Source organism: Mustelus asterias, chromosome 9, assembly GCF_964213995.1.
Source record: "Mustelus asterias chromosome 9, sMusAst1.hap1.1, whole genome shotgun sequence".
In the NCBI taxonomy this organism is placed as follows: Eukaryota; Metazoa; Chordata; class Chondrichthyes; order Carcharhiniformes; family Triakidae; genus Mustelus; species Mustelus asterias.
In genome coordinates, this window is record NC_135809.1 from 122,542,758 (window position 1) to 122,559,935 (window position 17,178).

A 17,178-nucleotide genomic window follows, 5' to 3' on the forward strand; every position below is an offset into this window, starting at 1 on the left:
GGAGATCTGGTATCCTGACTATCCCCCCATCCATCATGACTACAACAGGTTTTATCTGGTTGCTTAACTAGATAGATTTGTGGACGAGCTTGCACTGTACAAATTGACTGCCATATCTGCTTACATTTTAACAAGAGATTAAACTTCAAAAGTACTTAATCGGTGATGGTGGATGTGCTGAAAATGTGGAGCAAGTCCTCTACTGGGATGCCCCACATGCAGGAGGTTCTTGATGGAACACATCTCGCTCCGCGCAGTCATGGAATGCACTTCATTGACAGGAAGAGGTTCCACTCCCTGAATGGGAGTATAGGGCGTTGGTGAGGCCACACCCGGGGTATTGTGTGCAGTTTTGGTGTCCTTATCTGAGGAAGGATGTCCTTGCTATCGAGGGAGTACAGCAAAGGTTTACCAGGCTGATTCCTGGGATGGCAGGTCTGTCATATGCAGGGAGATTAAGTCAGTTAGGATTATGCTCACTGGAGTTTGGAAGAGTGAGAGGGGGTCTCATAGAAACTTATAAAACTCTAACAGGGTTAGACAAGGTAGATTCAGAAAGAATGTTACTAATGGAGGGGGAGTCCAGAATTAGGGGCCACAGTTTGAGGATAAGGGAAAACCTTTTAGAACTGAGCTGAGGAGAAATTTCATCACCTATCTGCTTCAAGAAGATGACCATCACCCCGGTACCTAAGAAAAACCAAGCAATGTGCCTTAATGACTATCGGCCGGTGGCTCTGACATCCATCATTATGAAGTACTTTGAAAGGTTAGTCATGGCACAAATCAATTCCAGCCTCCCGGACTACCTGGATCCACTACAGTTTGCCTATCGCCGCAACAGGTCCACAGTAGATGCCATCTCCCTGGCCCTGCACTCAACCCTGGAACACCAAGGTAACAAAGACACCTATGTCAAACTCCTATTTATTGACTACAGCTCAGTCTTCAACACTATTATGCCCACGAAACTCATCTCCAAACTCAGTGGCCTGGGCCTCAGCACCTCCCTCTGTGACTGGATCCTGAACTTCCTGACTCACAGACCACAATCAGTAAGGATAGGCAACAACACCTCCTCCACGATCATCCTCAACACCGGTGCCCCACAAGACTGTGTTCTCAGCCCCCTACTATACTCCTTATGCACCTATGACTGTTGGCCAAATTCCCCTATAAGTCGATTTTCAAGTATGCTGACGACACCACCGTAGTGGGTCGGATCTCAAACAATGACGAGACAGAGTACAGGAATGAGATAGAGAAGCTTGGTATGGCTCCTGCTCTGCCCAAGACCGCAAGGAACTACAAAAGGTCGTGAATGTAGCCCAATCCATCACGCAAACCAGCCTCCCATCCATTGACTCTGTCTACACTTCCCGATGCCTCGGCAAAGCAGCCAGCATAATTAAGGATCCCACACACCCAAGACATTCTCTCTTCCACTTTCTTCCTTCGGGAAAAAGATACAAAAGTCTGAGGTCACGTACCAACCGACTCAAGAACAGCTTCTTTCTTGCTGCTGTCAGACTTTTGAATGGACTTACCTTGCATTAAGTTGATCTTTCTCTACACCCTAGCTATGACTGTAACACTACATTCTGCACTCTCTGGTTTCCATCTCTATGAATGGTATGGTTTGTCTGTACAGCGCGCAAGAAACAATACTTTTCACTGTATGCTAATACATGTGACAATAATAAATCAAATCAAATCAAACCCAGAGAGTGGTGAATGTGTGGAATTCACTACCACAGAAAGGAGTTAAGGCCAAAACATTGTCTGATTCCAAGAAGAAATTTGATATAGCTCTTGGGGCTAAAGGGCTCAAGGGATAAGGCGGGGAAATCAGGATATTGAATTTGATGATCAGCCATGATCAAAATGAATGGTAGAGCAGACTCAAAGGGCTGAATGGCCTACTCCTGCTTCTTGTTTCTATTTTTATATGTTTCTGTGAATATTCAGATTGTGTGTGACCATCTGCTTAGCACCATCCTTTTGGACGTTGTCTCATCAACCCAGTAGCAGCATTCAGTTCGCCTCCAGCCTGTGGTGACTGGTTCCCCAACCGACCACCACTTCTGCATCAGTGTTCGGTAACTCCTATCCTTCCCCATGGACCACAATGTCTGCTTCTCTGTTGCATACTCTCTTCCAGTTGTTCTCTAGGCAGTCCCAATTATTGAATTTCTCAATATTTATGGTGGTTTGGGGCTCATTAAGTGTCCTGTAAGACAGCTGTGGTCCTCCAAATCCTGCCCTCTTGAGCATTCACCCAAATTTCATCACTCCAGCATTGCGTTTAGCTGCTGAAGCCACAGGCTCGGGAATTCCCTCTTTGAAACTCACCGTCTCTCTACCTCTCTCTCCTGTAAGATACGGGTGGCACGGTGGCACTGTTGCCTCACAGTGCCAGGAACCAGGGTTCGATTCCCAGCTTGGGTCACTGTGCAGAGTTTGCACATTCTCCCCATGTCTGCGTGGATTTCCTCTGGTTTCCTCCCACAGTCCGAAAGACATGCTGGTTAGGAGCATGCTAAACTCTCCTTCAATGTACCTGAACAGGTGCCAGTGTGGTGACAAGGGGGTTCATTGCAGTGTTAATGTAAGCCTATCTGTGACACTAATAAATAAACTTTACTCCTTAAAACCAACCCTCTGAACAAGCTTTTGGTTACCTGTCTCATTCTGTCACTCAATGTCAGGTTTTGTTTAATTGTATGAATAAAAGCAAAATACTGCAGATGCTGGAAATCTGAAATGAAAACAGAAAATACTGGATAAACTCAGCCACATCTGTGCAGAGAGAAAAGTCAACGTTTCGGGTTTAATTAGATCTGAAACATTAACTCTACTTCTCTCTCCACAGATGCGGTTGAGCTATCCAGCATTTTCTGTTTTTATTTGTTAAATTACATACCTGTGAATAGCACTGTGTGGCCAAATTCCGCTCCAACTCCATTTTCAAGTTTGCTGATGGCACCAGCATAGTGAGTCGGATCTCAAACAACGACAAGACAGAGTACAGGAAAGAAATGGAGAACTTGGTGAAATTACACAACAATAAACTCTCCTTCAATGTCAGTAAAACGAAAGAGATACTCACTGACTTCAGGAAGCATAGTGAAGGACATTCCCCAGTCTACATCAACGGTGATGAAGTGGAAATGGTTGAGAACTCAAGTTTCTCGATGTCCAGATCACCAACGAACTGTCCTGGTCCCTCCAGACTGGCGCTGACTCAAGAACAGCTTCTTCTCTGCTGCCACCAGACTTTTGAATACTAAATTGATCTTTCTCTACACCATAACTATGACTGTAACATTATATTCTGCACTCTCTCCTTTCCTTCTCCCCAATGTACTCCATGGACGGAATGTTTTGTCTGTATAGTGTGAAAGAAACAAGACTTTTCACTGTATTCCAATACACGGGACAATAATAAATCAAATCAAACCTGGTGATGTTTCACAATGTAGAAGGGGCTGGTTAAATGTAATTTTCTATTGTCGTCTGACTGAAAAGTATTAAAGATCCATTGTCTCAGGATCACCAGGATTGTTTGTTAGGACGGCACGGTGGCACAGTGGTTAGCACTGCCGCCTCACAGCGCCAGGGACCCAGGTTTGATTCCCAGCTTGGATCACTGTCTGTGCGGAGTTTGCACGTTCTCACCATGTCTGCGTGGGTTTCCTCCGGGTGCTCTGGTTTCCTTCCACAGTCCAAAAGACGTGCTGGTTAGGTGCATTGGCCATGCTAAATTCTCCCTCAGTGTACCCGAACAGGCACCAAAGTGTGGCCATAGAGGGCCCACTGTACAGACAGCGGCCATTCGGCCCATTGAGTCTGCACCGACCACAATCCCACTCAGGCCCTATTCCCGTAACCCCACATATTTATCCTGCTAATCCCCTGACACTAGGGTCAATTTAGCATGGCCAATCAACCTAACACGCACATCTTTGGATTGTAGGAGGAAACCCACGCAGACATGGGGAGAAAGTGCAAACTCCACACACAGACAGTGACCCAAGCTGGGAATCGAACCTGGGTTCCTGGCGCTGTGAGGCAGCAGTGCGAACCACTGTGCCACCATGCCGCCACTGTGGTGCCTGGGGGATTTTCACAGCAACTTCATTGCAGTGTTAATGTAAGCTGTCTTGTGACACTAATAAATAAACTTTAACTTTTACTATTTTATCAATGTCTTCCAAATGCCATTCCCCTTTGAAAAACATTGATGATATCGATAGGCAGCGACACAATGCATGTGCAGGATGTTTCTCAATCTGCTGCTTTATATGGCGAGTTAAGGTATTCATTTCAAATAGGTGAACGTCTCCAGTATTTTGTGGGTGGGGGAACACCAGACAAGCTGTTTGCCTTCTGGTATCATCAGAAGAAAGTGATTGTCAGGTCCACCACCTTGGTAACGAAGTTGAAGGAACGCAGGGGCTTTTAAAAAAAAAAATCACATTCTTTGCTTGGCCTTTGGCAGCTTTGTGGGGGGTGCAAGTCTATTCCCCAATCCAAACAATTAACCCATTCATCATAAGCGTTTTAGGACTGCGATGATGAAGCTCCCCCTTTAACAGCAGATTCAGATTAAAGTCATGACCGTGCAGAGAGAAAAAAAAACGCTGCCTTGAAGCACCAATTAACATTGCAAAAACCAAGCTTCACACTTACAAATGCTTCATGTCTCTCAGTTCCATTTCCTATGTCGACTCTTAAGAGGTAAACTTTAATAAGATAGTAAAACAATGAGGTTGAATTTTCTTTTTGCAAGCAATATACTCCCTTTTCATCCAAGTTCACATAAAAATGACATTGCAGAGGCATTACAGAACATACCTCCGTGGCTAATGAAAACCATAAAATTAAACCTGTACTTAATGAAGAAACATATGTCCAGTTCTCGTATAAAAGCAGTCGGGAAAGCTGATTAGGATACCAGCGTGGTCCTGTTTAGTTTCTTCTAGGTTCGTAAAGTAGAAAGGGAGGGGGGGGGTGGAGAGATAGCTGCAATGGTTCAAATTAAATAGCATTTAAGTCACAGATTGACTGCAGAATCACAACTGAGTACGCTAGATGTGGATGTTCCAGAAGGTGTCATTCTCAATGCAATACAATGCAAACAAACGCATCAAGCTGTACCTCTTTTTGCGTACCAACCAAATAAACAAAATCAAATTAACTCAGGTACAACTCAAAAAGGGCAGTCCCCCCAAAAAGGAGGGGAAACCACCCGAAATAAAAGACAAAACAGAAAAAAACTTAAAACATCAAATTAAAATGTGATTATCGAGGTCGATAATACACCCCAGTCCCTGCGGTACCCAGCGGGCACGGAAGGCATCAACTGTGCCCCCGAACACCGCATGCTCCCTCTCTAGGGACACCTGGCCGCGAATATAGCCACGGTAGAGGGGCAGACAGTCAGGGTGGACGACCCCCTCGATCGCCCGCTGCCTGGACCTATTCATGGCAACGCATCAAGCTCTAACTAAGCTGACACCTTTCCATCCAGCTGATTAGTCTGCAAAGTATTGGACAACTTAATTAAATACTATTCTCTTGAAAAACATACTTTGGTGTGGACGGGGAAGACAGGAACTTGTGTGGGTCACAATCATTTTCCTTCAGTTTCAAATCAAGACTAAAGTATTAATTCCATGTACAGTACATTAGCGCAAATCACTATGTGCATTGTCAACTAAATACTGGGATGTCACAATGCTTACCATTCACCAACCCCCCCTCCTTGCTGCAGGACAGTGGTCTCAACAAGTAGGAGGGCTGCAAAAACCAGGGAAATGTTAGCAATGCCTTTGAGATGTCAGATTGCAAACCTTATTTCAAAGGGTGGAATGCTGTTTATTTTTAGGAGAGACATTTATCAAAATAGCTTACATTTTCGAACCAAAATGTGTGTAATTCTGATGCCTAATGAGTGGCATGGTCTGTATGTAATTGAGTTTGAACATGAAAGGAAGTCAGATCATGAGGCTACGGCCACGATCAATCAGAAAGAGAGGCCAGAAAGAGAGAGCTCACTGGGGAGTGGAACTGGTCTAGCTTGTTAAAAATATAAAGGGATGATGTCTGTTGGCAGTGACTGGTCATACCAGGATAGTCCAGGCTTGAACAAATGGACTGCGCTGAGTTACCTAATGGTGAGTTGATAATAGGAGTGCTAAAATTGGGCTGAGTTGAGGAGTGGAGAATCGCAGAGTTCCCGTGTGTGGGAGTGTCCATAGTGTGAGTGTGTGTTTGTGGGAGACATGATGCGGAGATGCTGGCATTGGACTGGGGTAGTCACAATAAGAAGTTTTACAACACCAGGTTAAAGTCCAACAGGGGTTTATTTGGAATCATGAGCTTTTGGAGCACTGCTCCTTCATCAGATGCGATATTGTGTGAGACATGTAATGGCAAGATTTGGAGTACTGAGGGAGTGCTGCATTGACAGAGATGCCACTTTTCAAAAGCTCCAGCTGCTGCGTCAGCGAGATGTTAACCTTCCTGAGGCACAATTACAGGGAGTTCTCCCCAGTGTCCGGGCTAATATTTATCTCTCAATCCACATCACTAAAACAAATTATCTGGTCATTATCACATTGCTGTTTGTGGGAACTTGCAATGCTGGGACCTTTCTACATTACACTTCAAAGCACTTAATTGGGACATGCTGAGGTCGTTATATTAATGTGTTTGTTTCTTTGACATTATGCCCTCCACACTCAGAACGTCTCCTGAATTTCACCATGCTGGCTCATGCACCCAGAGAGTCATTAAAGCAGAGAACTGTAGAAAGTTTATACCCAATTGTATCTGCACTAGCCAAAGAACCAACCACACCAGCCTAATCCCACTTTCCAGCATTTGGCCAGTAGCCCCGCAGGTTCTGGCACATCTGATATATGATGTGGAGATGCCGGCGTTGGACTGGGGTAAACACAGTAAGAAGTCTCACAACACCAGGTTAAAGTCCAACAGGTTTATTTGGTAGCAAAAGCCACTAGCTTTCGGAGCGCTGCCCCTTCGTCAGGTGAGTGGGAGTTCTGTTCACAAACAGGGCATATAAAGACACAAACTCAATTTACAAAATAATGATTGGAATGTGAGTCTTTACAGGTAATCAAGTCTTAAAGGTACAGACAATGTGAGTGGAGTGCGCGTTAAGCATAGGTTAAAGAGATGTGTATTGTCTCCAGACAGGACAGTGAGTGAGATTTTGCAAGTCCAGGCAAGTCGTGGGGGTTACAGATAGTGTGACATGAACCCAAGATCCCGGTTGAGGCTATCCTCATGTGTGCGGAACTCGGCTATCAGTTTCTGCTCAGCGACTCTGCGCTGTCGTGTGTCGTGAAAGCCACCTTGGAGAACGCTTACCCGAAGATCAGAGGCCGAATGCCCGTGACCGCTGAAGTGTTCCCCAACAGGAAGAGAACACTCTTGTCTGGTGATTGTCGAGCGGTGTTCATTCATCCGTTGTTGTAGCGTCTTCATGGTCTCCCCAATGTACCATTGCTCGGGACATCCTTTCCTGCAGCGTATCAGGTAGACAACGTTGGCCGAGTTGCAAGAGTATGTACCGTGTACCTGGTGGATGGTTTTCTCACGTGAGATGATGGCATCCGTGTCGATGATCCGGCACGTCTTGCAGAGGTTGCTGTGGCAGGGTTGTGTGGTGTCGTGGTCACTGTTCTCCTGAAGGCTGGGTAGTTTGCTGCGGACAATGGTCTGTTGAGTTGCTGAGCAGAGACTGATAGCCAAGTTCCACACACACGAGGACGGCCTCAACTGGGATCTTGGGTTCATGTCACACTATCTGTAACCCCCACAACTTGCCTGGAGTTGCAAAATCTCACTAACTGTCCTGTCTGGAGACAATACACATCTGTTTAACCTGTGCTTAACGCTCTCTCCACTCACATTGTCTGTACTTTTAAGACTTGATTACCTGTAAAGACTCGCATTCCAATCATTATTTTGTAAATTGAGTTTGTGTCTTTATATGCCCTGTTTGTGAACAGAACTCCCACTCACCTGACAAAGGGGCAGCGCTCCGAAAGCAAGTGGCTTTTGCTACCAAATAAACCTGTTGGACTTTAACCTGGTGTTGTGAGACATCTGATATATGTCAAGGCACCTTTTAAATAAGATGGTACACTCACACGATGCACACTCACACTTGCAATCTTTCCACCAGTAAGAACTCTGCGTGATTTTTCATTCCTCAACTGAACAACATAATGACCACTAATCCTCCAGCACCTCACCTGTATCCAGTCAGGATTGGAAAATGATGGTCAGACCCTTCATAATTTCCTCTCTGGTTTCTTTTTACAGCCTGGAGAACAGTTCGCCTAGCCCTGGTGACTTATCCACTTTCAAAGATGCTAAGCCCCTTAATGTGGAGTTGCCGGCATTGGACTGGGATAGGCTCAGTAAATAGTCTCACAACACCTGATGAAGGAGCAGTGCTCCAAAAGCTCGTGCTACCAAATAAACCTGTTGGACTTTAACTTGGTGTTGTGAAGCCCCTTAATATATCCTCTCTCCCCATGTTTATCCCATCTGATACTTCACCTTTCCCCGTCTTATCTACAATGTTGGCATCATCCCCCCCCTCTATTGTGCAGACAGTCACAAAGGGCGGATTTTTTCTGTCCCGCCCACCATGGGTATCATAGCGAGCGGGACAAGAACACTCAAAGTTCCGTTGACCTTGGGTGGAATTTTCCAGGATTGGGGCGAGTGCAGCTGGAAAACCCCGCCCAAAGCATTCATCCTCTGCCTCCACACATAGGTTACCTTTTTGGTTACTCTTTTCTCAGTTATTCTCTTACTCTTAATATATTGATAAAACGTCTTTGGACTGTCCTTGATTTTGCTTGTCAATATTCTTTCATGCCCGCTCTTTGCATTCCTAATTTCCCTCATGATTTCACCCTTCCTCTTTCTATACACCTCTCACCCTTTTTGTGGTATTTATTTCTTGGTGTCTGACATAAGCTTTCCTTTTCTGCCTTATCTTATCCTGTAAGCTCCTCGATATCCTCCTTATTTGGCCGTCCCATTATTTTTCTTTGTGGGAACATGCTCACGCTGAACCCCTTGAATCTCCCCTTTGAACACTTCCCACTGCTGTGACGCTGATTTAAAAATAAATAAGGAATAGCTCTTTTAATGAGAAAAAATGCTGACATCTACAGAGAACTGTATCCTACCAAGGTTTGATTTGATTTATTATTGTCACATATATTAGTATATAGTGAAAAGTATTGTTTCTTATGCGCTCAATCCCACCTAGGCACTACTCTCATAATCCCATTTACCCTACTAATCCTCCTGGCACTAGGGTCAATTTAGCATGGCCAATCAACCTAACCCACACATTTTTGGATTGTGGGAGGAAACCGGAAAACCCGGAGAAAACCCACACAGACACAGGGAGAACGTGCAAACTCCACACAGACAGTGACCCGGGGCTGGAATTGAACCTGGGACCCTGGCATTGTGAGGCAGCAGTGCTAACCACTGCTACAGTCATAGCTAGGGTGTTGAGAAAGATCAACTTAGTGCAAGGTAGGCCCATTCAAAGGTTTGGCAGGGAAGAAGCTGTTCTTGAGTCGGTTGTGACGTGAGCTCAGACTTTTGTATCTTTTTCCCGATGGAAGAAGGTGGAAGAGAGTATGTCTGGGGTACATGGGGTTCTTGATTATGCTGGCTGCTTTTCCAAGGCAGCAGGAAAGGAGACAGAGTCAATGGGATGGGAGGCTGGTTTGCGTGATGGAGTGGGCTTCATTCACAATGTTTCAAGGAGACCTTCAGGAAATTTGAAGAAGAGAACAAATTATTCTGGGACTGTACTTTCATAAACCTAAAATAAAAGTAATGGAACTTTCTGAGCCAGTGTATGGACCTGAGATTTCAGAATCCTAAATTCTAAATCACTGCTTCAAAACGTTTTAGGAGATAAAATAAAATCCTCTTTACGGATAATACACGCCCTTCGCAAGAGCGGTGAAGCCAAAGCCCCATCTTCTCTCTCGGATTGATGTCAAAAGTCCCATGACACCATTTTGAAGAACATTAGGGTGTTGCTTTCCAATGTTGTGACCAATATTTATCCCTCAAACCAATATCCCTAAAACAGATATTCTCTCTTCCGCCTACTTCCGTCGGGAAAAAGATACAAAAGTCTGAGGTCACGTACCAACCGACTCAAGAACAGCTTCTTCCCTGCTGCCGTCAGACTTTTGAATGGACCTACCTCACATTAAGTTGATCTTTCTCTACACCTTAGCTTTGACTGTAACACTACATTCTGCACTCTCTCCTTTCCTTCTCAATGAACGGTATGCTTTGTCTGTGTAGCGCACAAGAGACAATACTTTTCACTGTATGCCAATACATGTGACAAATAATAAATCAAATCAAATCAGATTGGTCTGGTCACGGTCATATTTGCTCATAACTTGCTGGATCCCCAGTGTCGGATTTGGGGTGTGCCCTATAGATCTGCTGGGGAATCCCTCTTGGAGTTTCCCAGGTCAGGGTTTACCCGGCAATTGTCCAGAAGCACTAACTTCTCCTGAACTGACAAAGCGATTTAAAGCATAACTTCAGATGGCTCTGCCAGTTTTACTTTCATTGTTGCTGAAAGAGTTAAAAGAATTAAAAAGCATTTATAATTTCGGAGTAATTATTTTACACACCCAGACTGAGCCCCACAACGGACAACCCCCCCGCCCCCCACATTCCTGAACCCCCTCACCAGACTACCTCATACCCCCCCCCAACAAGGAAAGCCACCCCCCATAGTATTCCCCATCCCCCCCTCCATCTGACCCCCCCACAACTCGACCAGACACAACCCCACCATCGACCCAACTATCCCTGACCCAATTCCCACTCCCACACCAAATAGGCCTCCACTGCAATGACTCCACACGACCCTCAACGCCCTGAGACCCGACAAGCATCCCCGCTCTCCGGTGTCCGTACCGCCCTGGTGTCCAACCACACCCTCACCACCACTACTATGACCTGAACCGTATCCACCACCCTGTCGGACATCCTGATGTCCGAACCCCAATGTCCACTCCCCCCTACACCACTGATGTCTGACTCCCCTCCCATGTCTGAACCATCCCACCCCCCCCATGTCCAACCATCCCAAAATCCAATCCCCCCGCCACCTCCCGATGTCCAACTCCCCACACATATCTGAACATCCACCCCCACATTCCATTCACTTACCTTAGACACTTACCTTCTCCCTAGTTTGTTATTTTCAATGGGATATTTAAACTCACCTGCTTTATGTCAGCTCATGGTGTTAGAGAAAGCATGTGCTCCTTCACCCCGCTGCTTTTACACTTTGACACGGGAGCAGGTGATTCGCTGTGCTGACTAAATCTCCCCGGCCTGAGTCATAAGAACATAAAAACTAGGAGCAGGAGTAGGCCATTTGGCCCCTCGAGTCTGCTCTCCCATTCTATAAGATCATGGCTGATCTTTTTGTGGACTCAGCTCCACTTACCAGCCCACTCACCATAACCTTTAATTCCTTTACTGTTCAAAAATCTATCTATCTATCTTTGCCTTAAAGGCATTCAACAAGGTAGCCTCCAGTATAGTGCTGGAAACACCATACGCCCGCCAGTCAGACGGCATCTGCGGAGAGAACAGCGGAACTAACAACCCGGTCTGGAGTGCTGGGCTGGATATACATTCCAGGATCTCAATCTCAACCCCGGCTGAATTCCGAGTCAGGAACTTGGAACCGTGGGCGGCATGGTGGCACAGTGGTTAACACTGCTTCACTGGGCAGGGAATTCCACAGATTCACAACCCTCTGGGTGAAGAAGTTCCTCCTCAACTCAGTCCTAAATCTGAATCAGGAAGGTCAGGTACATCAGGCACTTTGGAATGTCAGCGGAGGTAAGTTAGTACAGGGTGACAATCTGCCGCAGGCTGTCACTCTACGGCCCATTGTTATTTGGGGAATCTCGCTGTACACAAATTGGCTGGTGCATTTTTTAACGTAACAGTGACTGCAATCCAAAAATATGGGTGGCACGATAGCACAGTGATTAGCACTGCTGCTTCACAGTACCAGGGACCCGGGTTCGATTCCTGGCTTGGGTCACAGTCTGTGCGGAGTTTGCACATTCTCCCTGTGTCTGCGTGCGTTTCCTCCGGGGGTGCTCCGGTTTCCAGTCTGAAAGACGTGCTGGTTAGGGTGCATTGAGCCAAACAGGCGCCAGAGTGTGGCGACGAGGGGATTTTCACAGTAACTTCATTGCAGTGTTAATGTAAGCCTTACTTATGACTAATAAATAAACTTTACTTTATTGGAGAGTCCTGCGGTTGTGAAAGATGCCAGAGAAATACATTCCTTGTATGACGGGAGATGCAAATAATGGGTAGAGCTCAGAGTGAATGCATCCTGCAGGAAAAGCAAAACGGAAATGATTAACATACAATAGATTTCTAAATTTGTTCTGTGTTCTTTCCATTAGTTTCATTTTGCAACAACATGGAAATAATCCTACAAACAAGATGTGCATTTCATTAGTTGAAATAATTGCTTCAGAAGATAAATTAAATGCCTTACAGACCACGTAAACCTATGTATTTTATTTTGTGGTTTAATTATTTCTGTGAGATCAGTAATTACTCTGTTTTATGGGTTATAGCAGTGGCGACACTTCATAAGTACCTCACTGCTATTGGATTGATGCACAGAAAGACTTAACTCAGTTATCTGTGTGCAGTGTTGTAGTGAATATAATCTAGGCTGCAAGCTAACAAACTGCAGGTGCTGCTAATATGAAACATAAACTGCTGGAAACACTATACGCCCGCCAGTCAGACGGCATCTGTGGAGAGAACAGAGGAACTAACAACCCGGTCTGGAGTGCTGGGCTGGATATACATTCCAGGATCTCAATCTCAACCCCGGCTGAATTCCGAGTCAGGAACTTGGAACCGTGGGCGGCATGGTGGCACAGTGGTTAGCACTGCTGCCTCACAGGGCCAGGGACCCGGGTTCAATTCCCGACTTGGGTCACTGTCCGTGTGGAGTCTGCACGTTCTCCCCGTGTCTGCGTGGGTTTCCTCCGGGTGCTCCGGTTTCCTCCCACAGTCTGAAAGATGTGCCGATTAGGTGCATTGACCCGAACAGGTGCCAGAGTGTGGTGACTTGGGGAGTTTCACAGCAACTTCACTGCAGTGTTAATGTAAGCCTTACTTGGGACTAATAAATAAACTAAACTTAGAACCGCTGGCGGCAAAAACCCGAGGAATCCGTGTTCGAGGATTGGCCAAACTCCCAATGAAGGACGATGGGTAGGGTCTTGAGGTCGGAGGGCCAATAGTGGGCCCTCCGGAACCAAACGATCAGCAACTCCACCCTCAGAGGTGGGAGTTTCCGATGTAGAGAGGGGCACTCAAGGTGGAGGCATCCTCTGGAGAGACATTTTATAAATAAAAAGCAGTCAATAGTGGTCAAATCAGCATTGTGGAGGCGCATGTTGTGGTCACCTCACAGCATGGTTGGAAGGTGCGGGGGTGGGGGGGGGGGGCGGGTGGGGGGTGGTGGGGGAGCTAAAACTGGTGCCTGGAATGTTTCCATCACTCCCCGCCACCCCCTTCCCCCCCACCCCCTATTAATCCCTGTTGGCCACCAGGAGACTGCCTCCATTAATTGGTTGGGATTTGGTCTGGGGCGGAGTCACAGCTACAGACTGGGAAATTACCAGTCAGCAGCAGCAGAGTTGCCCTAATTGGTCTTTGAAGGGGCTTAATATGGCTACCGCAATTTTTGGGTCCCCCCACCCTGCCCCCACCCCAGCCCAACAACCAGCCTCTTCAGAGTTAACCCCGGGGATAGAAACATGCCATCGAACCTGTACAGTGGCAACAGGAGTTGGCGGGCCCCTCCTTCACCACCCTTCCAAATTCCAGACCGTAAATAAAACGCCGGAAGTCCTCATTAGGTTAAGCAGCATCTGCGGAGAAAGGAAAACAGAGTTAGTCCCTTCCTTTGAACGAGGAAAATGTTCGAGAGGTGTCAGACAAATACAGAGGTGCGGGGTGGGCAGAGAGGGACGTACTGCGATAGGGTGCAAGTTAAGCAAACATAAATGGCAAAAGGGACTGTAGTGAAAGGCAAAGGGAGTTGATTATGGAGCAAATATACGGGAGCACAGAAAATGTAAAATGGCAATGGAACTGTTCCCATTAGCAGCCTGAGAAAGCAGTGGTTATGATCTGATACTGTTCTTTTATTATCTACACAATTCTTGCTTTCTCCCTCAGCTACAACAAAATTCTCACCTGCACTTTTTTTTTGCACATGTTGATGAAGTAAATAAAGTGGAACAAAATGTACAGTAAATATATATTTTACATATCCTTCCCTGCCAATCAAGCCACGCTCCCGCTGCAGCAAGGTCGGAGAAGTTGGCGGCCAGCCAATTCTGTGTTCGCTGTGGCGGGATTGGAAACATCCCGCCGGCGTGAACGGCTGCAAGATTCTGGCTTTGCTTTTACAGAGCGTTTTTAACTACCGCACAATATCCCATTGTGCTTTGCAGTCAAGGCAGTGTAGTCAATGTTGTAGTGTGGGAGACATGGCAGCCAATTTGCACACAGCAAACTCCCACTATTGCTACAACCAGATAAATCTGATTATTTCGCTCAGACATGGCGACTGAACCTGGCCACATATTGGCCAGGATAACGTGCAAAACTCCTTTGCTCTTCTTCGAAAACGTGTCCTGGGATCTTTTACATCCACCTGAGAGAGAAGACGCAGTCTAGACATCTCATCCAAAAGACAGCGCTTCTGATAATTTGGCACTCCCTCGGTACCGTGCTAGAGTGTCAGCCTAGGTCAGACTCGATCTCCCACAGTCTTGAACCCTCGATTTCCTGACTGAGAGGGGAGAGGACTGCTGGCTGAACCAATGCGAATAACCTTCACTATACCATTAGTACTAACCATGGTTAAACTCTCATGAGCAGTGTAAACCCTTTTCAGGTACGTTATAAGCTCTGGAAGTATTGAATAACCTTTAGAGAAGGAAAGGACAGGCGTATTTGTTTGACAACCACTCTGAAACACTTTCATTACGGGGTAGGTCAAAGGTTCATCATCAGACTCATAGAAAAACAATGGGGGCTTTAACTTTCTGTTTCTTTTTCACTCATCTGATGACCACATGATATCTTTGAAGGAGCATATTAAGGACATTCTGTAGGTTACTGCCAGTAAGGAGCTTTTATTGCCCTACGATGCTGGTTTTAGTTCCAATTGTCAGTAGGTTCACAGTCGACTAAGTCTGTTTTACGCCAATTTGGCGTAGCAAATGTGAAAATTATAGAGGTTGAATCTTTTCTCGTGGAGATTTTTGGAAACAATGCTGAGATTGTGCACAATGCTTTTCCTAATTCTCAGCTTTCTTCCATTCTTTAAAATTCAGTTTGGAATTTGCGGGGTGGGCTGTAGGCCACTTCTCAGGATTCTTGGTTCATCCTTTGGTCACCGGTTAAAGCAGGAAGTCAAACCAAGTTATGTTGTAAGGAGGTTTATTGGATTCAGTCAGGATGCTGTTGATTTTACGAATAAGGCGTTGGAAACTTCCCATTGATGCCTTCCACTTCTCTGTGCATCACGATAGGTACTTTTGTGCTGTGGTTTTCCCCAAGACCCATTTTCAATTCATATCAACTACTAAATACGATCAGAATTAATCCCCTCCATCATTTGTTTGGGTGGCACGCTGGTTAGCACTGCTGCCTCACAGCGCCAGGGACCCGGGTTTGATTCCCGGCTTGGGTGACTGTCTGTGCGGAGTCTGCACGTTCTCCCCGTGTCTGCGTGGGTTTCCTCTGGATGCTCCGGGTTCCTCCCACAATCTGAAAGATGTGCAGGTTAGGTGCATTGGCTGTGCTAAATTCTCCCTCAGTGTACCTGAACAGGCGCCGGAGTGTGGCGACTAGGGGATTTTCACAGTAACTTCATTGCAGTGTTAATGTAAGCCTACTTGTGACTAATAAATAAACTTTAATATCTCCATCTTGACCAGAACTCTCCGGCCTCCCCTGCAGCTGCAATTCTCCACTCTCGCTGCAGTGAATGAAGACTTGGCTGAGTGCCAAGTTCTCGTTGGCAGCGGTAACAGGGCATGTGAGACTGGAGAATTCCAGCCCTTGGCACATCTTATAACTTCAAAGGTTCTATGGGTTCTGGAATAATAGAATAGAATCACAGAATCCCTACAGTGCAATAAGAAGCCATTGATATTGCACTGGCTCTCCAAAAGAGCATCCCACTTAAGCCCTCCCTTCCGCCTTATCCCTGGAACCCCTTGCATTTACCATGGCGAATCCATCCAACCTACATACCTTGAGACACTGAGGGGCAATTTACCATGACCAATCCACCTAACCTGCACATCCTTGGACTATGGGAGGAACCTGGAGCACCCAGAGGAAACCCATGCAGACATGGGGAGAATGTACAAACTCTACACAGGCACCCAAGACTGGAATTGAACCTGGGTCGCTGGCGCTGTGAGGTGACAATGCTAACCACCATGCTGCCTTTACCCTGAGCAACATCAGAGATGCCCTCCTCAAGCAGGCAGGAGTTTTAAGTATTAATCTCGAGATCTCGTTGGTGATTTCTCGACATTTTGACCATGCAAAATACTATTCTTAAATGTAGCCCATGTGAGAATCTCATGCAGGGTTGTTAGCTGATGGTGAGTGTACCAAAGGTCATTGAAAACACATAACAACAATCTCTATTTACATAGCACCTGTAATTATGAACTGTCCCAAGCTACTTTACAGGAGAATAACAAAACAAAGTATGAAACCGAGCCACAGAAGGAGATATCGGTCAGGTGATTAAAAGCTGGGTCAAAGAGGGAGGCTTTAAGAAGAGTCTCAAAATGAGGAAATCTGGATAAAGAGTTAGTTATAGGAAGGGAATTTCAGAGGTTGGAGCCAAAGCTATTGGAGGCACAGCCACCAATGGTGGAGAAATTATAATTGGGAATGTACGAGAGGTCAAATTGAGAGGAAGACAGATAACCTGAGGGGCTGCGGGGTTGAGGAAATGTACAGAGACAGGGAGGGTTAAGGGTA